Source organism: Entelurus aequoreus, linkage group LG14 (genome assembly GCF_033978785.1).
Source record: "Entelurus aequoreus isolate RoL-2023_Sb linkage group LG14, RoL_Eaeq_v1.1, whole genome shotgun sequence".
NCBI classification, from domain to species: Eukaryota; Metazoa; Chordata; class Actinopteri; order Syngnathiformes; family Syngnathidae; genus Entelurus; species Entelurus aequoreus.
The window spans coordinates 26,301,007-26,310,147 of record NC_084744.1 but is presented as its reverse complement, the minus strand read 5'-3'; the positions used below and the strand labels follow the sequence as shown (position 1 = coordinate 26,310,147).

At 41.5% G+C, this 9,141-nt stretch overlaps 1 protein-coding gene across 6 annotated transcripts in view; it reads left to right on the top strand.

Moving 5' to 3' along the window:
* Positions 1–9,141, top strand: part of LOC133664641 (F-box-like/WD repeat-containing protein TBL1XR1) — a 104,447-nt gene that overhangs the window by 859 nt on the left and 94,447 nt on the right. For all 6 annotated transcript variants that reach the window (XR_009828604.1, XM_062069448.1, XM_062069449.1 and 3 more), the window contains exon 2: positions 7,335–7,402. The gene's annotated coding sequence lies outside the window, so the exon portion shown is untranslated. The remainder of the gene's footprint in view (positions 1–7,334; positions 7,403–9,141) is intronic.

The following is a 9,141-nucleotide window of genomic DNA, read 5'->3' as shown; positions in this document are numbered from 1 at the left end:
CAATTGGGGAAACCCGCCTTGTGCGGCGATCGCCACAATAACCACCCCAAGGAGAGCATGACCTGTTTTGGGATGTAAACAAACGACACTTCTCTTTATTTATTTATTTGTCAATTTAAGGAGTAGATGCTTATGATGTACATTAAAAAAACAAGCGTTTGGGATTTCCCGTGCATCCACCGGACGTCAACGCAACACTATATATTGATGACAGCGCCTTGATATGCAATGGAGAAGCATACATTAGTACCAATATAGCATGCCGGACTGTATTATGTTGCCATCCGCCGCCGGTGGGGGATGGGCGGCGTGTTTCCGTAAGTGGGCTAACACGCCATGCTATCCTGTTAATCTAGCAGCGCTAATTAGCATGTTGACATGTGACCCGTGCGAGGAGATCACCGACACGCGTGTATTTTCCACTCTGCGTGTTTTTTTTTGTTTTTTTTTTTACTCGAGTGACGCAGTTGACTCGTTGCATGTTTAAAAAATCTGGGAGTAAAAGGCCACAATGGTGCAAGGCACCGATTGTGGACGTTTTACACCCCCCATAGGCCGACTGCTGACTAATTGGTAATGACAGCATATACACTGTAGATATAGATGTTAAGTGGTAAAGGAATGGCTAACTAAGGTTATAGAATGGCCTTCCCAAAGTCCTGACGTAAACATGTGGACAATGCTGAAGAAACAAGTGTTTTCCAACCTTTTTTGAGCATACTTGCCAACCTTGAGGACTCCGAATTCGGGAGATGGGCGTATATTGTAGCGTCCCGGAAGAGTTAGTGCTGCAAGGGGCTCTGGGTATTTGTTCTGTTGTGTTATGGTGCGGATGTTCTCCCGAAATGTGTTTGTCATTCTTGTTTGGTGTGGGTTCACAGTGTGGCGCATATTTGTAACAGTGTTAAAGTTGTTTATACGGTCACCCTCAGTGTAAACTGTATGGCTGTTGATCAAGTATGCCTTGCATTCACTTATGTGTGTGTTTTTTTATGCCGCATATATGTGACTGGGCCGGCACGCTGTTTGTATGGAGGAAAAGCGGACGTGACGACAGGTTGTAGAGGACGCTAACGGCAGTGCCTTTAAGGCACACCCCCAATATTGTTGTCCGGGTGGAAATCGGGAGAAATTCGGGAGAATGGTTGCCCCGGGAGATTTTCGGGACGGTTGGCAAGTATGCTAATTGGTAATGCCAGCATCTACACTGTAGATATAGACGTAAAGGGGTAAAGGAATGGCTAACTCAGGCTAGAATTAAGGTTTTAGGATGGCCTTCCCAAAGTCCTGATGTAAACGTGTGTACAATGCTGAAGAAACATGTGTTTTTCAACCTTTTTTGAGCATACTTGCCAACCTTGAGGACTCCGAATTCGGGAGATGGGGGTATATTGTAGCGTCCCGGAAGAGTTAGTGCTGCAAGGGGTTCTGGGTATTTGTTCTGTTGTGTTTATGTTGTGTTACGGTGCGGATGTTCTCCCCAAATGTGTTTTGTCATTCTTGTTTGGTGTGGGTTCACAGTGTGGCGCATATTTTGTAACAGTGTTAAAGTTGTTTATACGGCCACCCTCAGTGTGACCTGTATGGCTGTTGATCAAGTATGCCTTGCATTCACTTATGTGTGTTTAAAAGCCGTATATATATTATGTGACTTGGCCGGCAAATGAAACTCGGTAGACAATAAAAAGTGGTCGTCGCAATTGTTGGATATTAATTTCAACCATAAACAGCCATGCATCAATATAGATCTTGTCTCAAAGTAGGTGTACTGTCACGACCGGTCACATCATTTTGAGGTTTTTTTTGGTGTTTTCCGGTGCGTAGTGTTTTAGTTCTTGTCTTGCGCTCCTATTTTGGTGGCTTTTCCTGTTTTGTTGGTATGTTTCATGTCTTCCTTTTGAGCGCTATTCCCCGCACCTGCTTTGTTTTAGCAATCAAGAATATTTCTGTTGTTGCTATCTTTTTTTTTGTGTGGACGTTGTTGATTGTCATGTACGGGTGTATTTTGTGGACGCCGTCTCTGCTCCACACACTGCAAGTCTTTGCTGTCGTCCAGCATTCTGTTTTTGTTTACTTTGTAGCCAGTTCAGTTTTAGTTTCGTTCTGCGTAGTCATCCCTAAGTTTTAATGCGTTTTCTTAGGGGCACTCACCTTTTGTTTATTTTTGGTTCAAGCATTAGATACCTTTTTACATGCACGCTGCCTCCCGCTGTCGTCTGCACAAACCATCGTTGTCTCACGACGTGTTCTCGACATCTACAAAGCAATTAGTTACCGGCTGCCACCTACTGATATTGAGGAGAATAACATGGTTACTATGCCGAGCTCTAGACACTCAACAACAGCACATTATTTGTAGATTATAATTACTGGTTTGCAAAAAATATTTTTAACCCAAATATGTGAAACTACATAATCTCCCACGGCACAGTGGTTGAAAAACACTGCTGTAGATGCTGTCGTGACCAATATCTGTTGCAGATATGAAAGTCTCATTTTCTGTGCAGTCCATACACCAGCCTGTATATGTCCCACTTAGCATTTTCAATGATTCTTGCATTGACTTTGTTTCCATGCACTAAATTAGTCCGATGGTCCCAAAAGAAGCATTCTGTTGGTGCGCTCCATTTGTCGGATTTTCCCAGTTCCGATTTGGAATTTCAACTGGAGCGCCCCTCAAGGTCGGATTTCCGGCTCGGAAAGGTGGAGCATACTCACCACCCTCTGAGTGCGTATAAAACAGGGGTCCGGGAAACCTTTTTTGGCTGAAAGAGCCGTGAAAGACAAATATTTTAAAATTTATTTCCGTGAGAGCCATATAATATTTTTTAACACTGAATACAACTAAATGCGTGCATTTTTTAAGTAAGACCAACATTTTTTACAGTATAATAAGTCTGTTATTCTTTTTAATAACATTGTTATTCCGAAGCTAACCAATAATAAATAAAATACTTCTTGCCATTAATGCGGCTTCTTGAACAGGTGTAGAAAACGGACGGATGGGTTAAAATGCATGAGAATGTTTTATAGTTTGAACGTTATTTTTAACACTGTGATTACCAGCGGAATTATTCATCACTTATCGTGTTAAAGGCCTACTGAAACCCACTACTACCGACCACGCAGTCTGATAGTTTATATATGAATGATGAAATCTTAACATTGCAACACATGCCAATACGGCCGGGTTAACTTATAAGGTGCAATTTTAAATTTCCCGGCAAACTTCCGGCTGAAAACGTTTCGATATGATGACGTTTGCGCGTGACGTCAACGGTTGAAGCGGAAGTATTCGGAGCCCATTGAATCCAATACAAAAAGCTCTGTTTTCATCTCAAAATTCCACAGTATTCTGGACATCTGTGTTGGTGAATCTTTTGCAATTTGTTTAATGAACAATGAAGACGGCAAAGAAGAAAGCTGTAGGTGGGATCGGTGTATTAGCGGCGGACTACAGCAACACAACCAGGAGGACTTTGAGGATAGCAGACGCGCTAGCCGAACAACCTCACCTTGACTTCCTCCGTCTCCGGGCCACCAACCGCATCAGTGACAGAGTGAAGTCCTTTGTTGTACCGTCGATCGCTGGAACGCAGGTGAGCACGGGTCGTGATGAGCAGATGAGAGCTGGCGTAGGTGCAGAGCTAATGTTTTTAGCATAGCTCTGTCGAGGTTCCGTAGCTAAGTTAGCTTCAATGGCGTCATTAGCAACAGCATTGCTAAGCTTCGCCAAGCTGGAAAGCATTAACCGTGTATTTACATGTCCAGATTTTGGTAGTATTGTTGTATATAATATACTGTCTATCCTTCCAGTCAGGGACTTATTTGTTTTGTTTCTATATGCAGTAAAGCCCGATGCTATCACGTTAGCTCAGTAGCTAAAGAGCTTTGCCGATGTATTGTTGTGGAGATAAAAGTCACTGTGAATGTCCATTTCGTGTTCTCGACTCTCATTTTCAAGAGGATATGGTATCCGAGGTGGTTTGAAATACAAATCCGTGATCCACAATAGAAAAAGGAGAAAGTGGGGAATCCATTGAACCCCTTGTACCTAAGTTACGGTCAGAGCGAAAAAAAGATACGTTCTGCACTGCACGCTAGTCCTTCACTTTCACGTTCCTCATCCACAAATCTTTCATCCTGGCTCAAATTAATGGGGTAATCGTCTCTTTCTCGGTCCGAATCTCTCTCGCTGCTGGTGTAAACAATAGGAAAATGTGAGCAGTCCTTCCTCCGGTGTCGTCACGCTACTTCCGGTAGGGACAAGGCTTTTTTTATCAGAGACCAAAAGTTGCAAACTTTATCGTCGTTGTTCTATACTAAATCCTTTCAGCAAAAATATGGCAATATCGCGAAATGATCAAGTATGACACATAGAATGGATCTGCTATCCCCGTTTAGATAAAAAAATAATAATTTCAGTAGGCCTTTAAGCAATGTCAGCTAAGATTTATCTGAGCGCCAGATGCAGTCATCAAAAGAGCCACAGGTTCCCTAACCCTGGTTTAAAAGATGGCGGATTCGATTCAATGTCTCTGGTTGCGAATACGATTCAGGGACAATCTAATTTTTTTTAACAATGCGATTCCAAGCGATTCAGTGAGTTGAAATCAATTCAGTAATTTTTCAACAATAATATCCGTTATTAACACTTCTGAGTAGTTATGGTCGGAGTTAATCAGCCATATACGACGTATTGTTGTACGTTTATATTTGGTAACGTCACTGTAGCGTAAACTACGTTTATTTCATGTGGTATATACGGTCTGCACAATATTAACGTGAACGCTCACAACTCGGCTGTGAAGTCACTTCCAGCTCCGACTTCGAACTTCTGAGGTAACTGGAACGCGGCAAAGATCCGTGTACGTCGCGGCCATCTGTTTATCCTTTGGAATGGAAAAATTATTTGACGTAACAATGTTTTGGTTTGATAGTAAAACATGTGAACCGGACTGTATTATTGTGAATTGGAATGGGAATTAAAACGAGTGGAAAACTCTTTTCTCTATTCCCCGTTCAATGTTTGGAAATCTGGGTAGATTGCACATGCACAGTGTCTCCTCAGTGCCTTCGTCTGTGACTGGTCGGGGACAACAGATGAAGAACGGTGGCATCATAACAAGTTTGTCGCTGTCAAGATTTTCCTTCCGTTTTTTTTATTGTCCATAGACATGGAAAGTGACACATTTATTTGGTTCTCTATCGAGCGGGCAAACGAACGAGCTGTCTTTTGCTTCATGCTTAAAACTCCTTCCATCAATCCACAGATTATTGATTGAACTTTGAGACGTTCGAAAGTTTCCTTTCCAGTCTTTGCTCTGGACCCGCGTCCAATCCAGCGATTCCGAGACCTTTTGGAGATAGTGTCATGTTTTTAGCGCACTTTTAAGATAATTTTTGAAGCTGTTTGCTATTTAAAGGCCTACTGAAATGAAATGTTTTTATTTAAACGGGGATAGCAGATCCATTCTGTGTCATACTTGATCATTTCGCGATATTGCCATATTTTTGCTGAAAGGATTTAGTAGAGAACATCAACGATAAAGTTTGCAACTTTTGGTCGCTGATAAAAAAAAGCCTTGCCTGTACCGGAAGTAGCGTGACGTCACCGGAGGAAGGACTGCTCACATTTTCCCATTGTTTACAATGCAGCGAGAGCGATTCGGACAGAGAAAGCGACGATTACCCCATTAATTTGAGCGAGGATGAAAGATTTGTGGATGAGGAACGTGAGAGTGAAGGACTAGAGTGCAGTGCAGGACGCATCTTTTTTCGCTCTGACCGTAACTTGGGTACAAGGGCTCATTGGATTCCACACTCTCTCCTTTTTCTATTATCACGGATTTGTATTTTAAACCACCTCGGATACTATATCCTCTTGAAAATGAGAGTCGAGAACGCGAAATGGACATTCACAGTGACTTTTATCTCCACGACAATACATCGGCGAAGCACTTTAGCTACGGAGCTAACGTGATAGCATCGGGCTTAACTGCAGATAGAAACAAAATAAATAAACCCCTGACTGGAAGGATAGACCGAAAATCAACAATACTATTAAACCCTGGACCTGTAACTACACGGTTAATGCTTTCCAGCCTGGCGAAACTTAACAATGCTGTTGCTAACGACGCCATTGAAGCTAACTTAGCAATGGGACCTCACAGAGCTATGCTAAAAACATTAGCTATCCACCTACGCCAGCCAGCCCTCATCTGCTCATCAACACCCGTGCTCACCTGCGTTCCAGCGATCGACGAAGGACTTCACCCGATCATAGATGCGGTCGGCGGCTAGCGTCGGATAGCACGTCTGCTATCCAAGTCAAAGTCCTCCTGGTTGTGTTGCTGCAGCCAGCCGCTAATACACCGATCCCACCTAAAGCTTTCTTCTTTGCAGTCTTCATTGTTCATTAAACAAATTGCAAAAGATTCACCAACACAGATGTCCAGAATACTGTGGAATTTTGCGATGAAACCCGAGCTTTTTGTATTGGATACAATGGTGTCCGAATACTTCCGCTTCAACCATTGACGTCACGCGCATACGTCATCATACATACACGTTTTCAACCGGAAGTTTAGCGGGAAATTTAAAGTTAACCCGGCCGTATTGGCATGTGTTGCAATGTTAAGATTTCATCATTGATATATAAACTATCAGACTGCGTGGTCGGTAGTAGTGGGTCTCAGTAGGCCTTTAACATCAACATAGTTATTAGAGACGTAGTATAAGTGGCGATATATTACGTCGGACATCAGGTAAAACAAAAAATGGGATGTTGATTTGTGAGGAGCCGCAAATATGCCTTGTTTTGATGTGAAGTCACAGGGCAACCGGAAAAACAATACAATAATCTGTACTTAAAGGAAATAAGTGCCCCCAAGTACAGGAGGGATACGGTGTATGACCCATAATTGCATTAAAGAATGCGCATGGACACTGCAACTTCACATGTAGGTGTGAAAATACAAAGAACCAAACTATTTGAGAAATCAGACTATTTTAGTGCATGGAAACGTAGTCAATGTCGACAAATGTTGTTGTTTGGGCCTTTTCAGCCTCCGACACGTCCTTGCTAAAGTGTCCATTTGAGAGCAAGTCATTGTGATAGTTCTGTCAGAAGTACTCCGTGTTCCAACGTCTGACCGGACTTGCACACTTCTCACTTGAACTACACTTTAAACACATTAACGTGGGGCTTAGATGGCTGCAGGTACTCTGGTCGCTGCCTAAGAAGCGCACTTCGCGACCAAGTGTCATATTTTTCATGAATATGGATGTTTTTACCATGAGTTTGTTGACTGACAACTATTTTTGTGTCTCAGGGGTTGAGTGAGCATTCTTGAGGGCAACAGAGCGATGATGCCCACCTAAAGATATCTTGATCACATGGGTAAGATCTTTTACTTTTGTTATACCATAATGTGCTATTTATTTGTCAGAAATGACGTTTGGATGTGGGTAGTGCTGGTCATCAATTTGTACCTGCCAATTTGGCCTGAGCCGATGATACATTTTACTGGACAATATATTGTCCCACTAAGGGTGTAGCTATTTGTTTTAACAACAATTTGATTCGATATTTGTGGTTGCCGATACGATTCAGGGCCGATATAATTTTTTTTACAAACCCCGTTTCCATATGAGTTGGGAAATTGTGTTAGATGTAAATATAAACGGAATACAATGATTTGCAAGTCCTTTTCAACCCATATTCAATTGAATGCACTACAAAGACAAGATATTTGATGTTCAAACTCATGAACTTAATTATTATTTGAAAAAAAAAAATACACTTAGAATTTCATGGCTGCAACACGTGCCAAAGTAGTTGGGAAAGGGCATGTTCACCACTGTGTTACATGGCCTTTCCTTTTAACAACACTCAGTAAACATTTAAGAACTGAGGAGACACATTTTTGAAGTGGAATTCTTTCCCATTCTTGCTTGATGTACAGCTTAAGTTGTTCAACAGTCTCCGTTGTGGTATTTTAGGCTTCATAATGCGCCACACATTTTCAATGGGAGACAGGTCTGGACTACAGGCAGGCCAGTCTAGTACCCGCACTCTTTTACTATGAAGCCACGTTGATGTAACACGTGACTTGGCATTGTCTTGCTGAAATAAGCAGGGGCGTCCATGGTAACGTTGCTTGGATGGCAACATATGTTGCTCCAAAACCTGTATGTACCTTTCAGCATTAATGGCGCCTTCACAGATGTGTAAGTTACCCATGTCTTGGGCACTAATACACCCCCATACCATCACACATGCTGGCTTTTCAACTTTGCGCCTATAACAATCCGGATGGTTCTTTCCTCTTTGGTCCGGAGGACACGACGTCCACAATTTCCAAAAACAATTTGAAATGTGGACTCGTCAGACCACAGAACACTTTTCCACTTTGTATCAGTCCATCTTAGATGAGCTCAGGCCCAGCGAAGCCGTCGGCGTTCCTGGGTGTTGTTGATAAACGGTTTTCGCCTTGCATAGGAGAGTTTTAACTTGCACTTACAGATGTAGCGACTAGGGATGATGTTTGATAAGAAATTATCGAGTTCGAGTCTATTATCGAATCCTCTTATCGAACCGATTCCTTATCGATTCTCTTATCGAGTCCAGATAGGTTGTTGTATATGGAAAAAAATACACAATATTTGGTTGAACAAAAGCTCACTTTTATTATATAAGAAAACAATTTAGTCTAAAAAATAAATCAATATTGACTGTTGCCCCCCTAAAAAAAATAAAAAAAATATTGACTGTTATCCACAGTATATTAAGTGGGATTTTTCAGAAAAACAAATATATAAGGTAACACAAAAACAACCTGTCTCTGTGATCACTATAGGTGTATAAATAATACTAGTGTTAAATAAAATCAGTCCCTTGGGCACAAAACTGGAAATAATACAGCTCTCCAAAAAGTGCAATTCTGCTGCTATTTGACATAACTGTTTGTTATGATGCTTTGACATTTTTGCACTTTATTTCTTTATTGAAAGAAAATTCTATGAATAGAAAAGTTGTTTGCAAATGTGGTTACAATGCTAAAAAATGAAAAGTTAAAGCTAAAAAAAGAAATACACTTTATTGAGTTAACATTATTTCTTTATAGGGGGAAAGATGTT